Source organism: Ischnura elegans, chromosome 1 (genome assembly GCF_921293095.1).
Source record: "Ischnura elegans chromosome 1, ioIscEleg1.1, whole genome shotgun sequence".
In the NCBI taxonomy this organism is placed as follows: Eukaryota; Metazoa; Arthropoda; class Insecta; order Odonata; family Coenagrionidae; genus Ischnura; species Ischnura elegans.
The window spans coordinates 91,685,247-91,686,597 of record NC_060246.1 but is presented as its reverse complement, the minus strand read 5'-3'; positions in this window follow the sequence as shown (position 1 = coordinate 91,686,597).

Here is a 1,351-nt window from a genome sequence, read left to right as displayed (position 1 = left end):
TAAGTGTGTTATCATTTACCTAAGTATGTATACTCTTTACTTGAAATAATTTTTTCACGTGAAAACAAATTGTTAATTGAGCTGTTCACCACTAGACCAACTGACCCTGTTGATATGAAGGTGCTATTTTGGGATTATATAACGCTTGTTAAAAATACAGCTCGGAAATTAATTAATCACAGCCAAACTAAGGCCCATTCAATGGAATCACTATCAGTTCAGAGATGTGTTCGCCATTCCGATTGCCATAAAAAATATGGCATTAAAAAAGACAGAGCAAGGTACATCGTCTCCCCTTGTCAGTTAGGGGAGGAACAATCTTATGTAATTATAATAATTATGGTTATTAGTACTGATAGGAGAACTGAGTGGAGAGCTGCGTCAAACCAATCCTAGGATTGTTGACCAGTGATGATGAGTACTAATCACCTTAATTCTAATAGGGGGAACGGATGATTGCTGACGTCATGCAGTTGGCATTGTTCGACGCATGGCGTAATTTTTTCAAGTCCGCCATCACTCGAGTAAGGAACCAAAAAAATTGTCCCTTAATCAAATGTTAAATCGCTTCCATAGCTCATGAATCGCGTTTTAAAAGACACTTTCGGACATGCATCCAAAACCCCCCCTTGTCACCTGTGCATCTAATAGGTGTCTAACAGAGAGATATATCTAATAGATGTCTAATAGGCATCTATTAGATATATGTCTATTCATAGATGAAAATAGACAATATATAGATATCTATTTTCCGTGTGGGGATCAGATTACTCGGACCGAAGTTTTAATTTGCAATAATAAAATTATACGTTTTCAATATTCGCTTTATTTACAACATACTCAGAGTAAAAAGACTACATCAAAAATAAATAAAATAAATGAGTTAGAAAATATAAGAACCTGGTGCTTTTTTAAGGGGTTATTCGAAAAGGTTAAATTTCAGTTTTTTTTTCAGTACAATTTTAAGGAAAAAATTCACAAAATAGATAATAGAACGATATTAAACTATTGATTTAACATAAGCTGTGAAATTCTCATTTAATAGTATTTTTTTATGACGAAATAGCCATTTTTTGTTACCTTCTATCTAGTTTGTAAATTTCATTTCCAGGCATGCTATTTCCTAAAATTTTCCGGCGAAGGGCCCCCGAATCATCTAATTAAGAGTGCACGGAGGGTCCTATCATGAGCCCCTGTGGAGGGCCCCCGACCACCTCAGATCGCCCCTGCCCTACATCAACGTCCTGCCTTCGCGACGGGGGGAGGAGATACGTCAAGAATGACTTTGACAGGGGCCTCCCATAAAAACCCTCGCTCACCGCAAGAAAACGTGAGGGAGGTGAATGTTGTA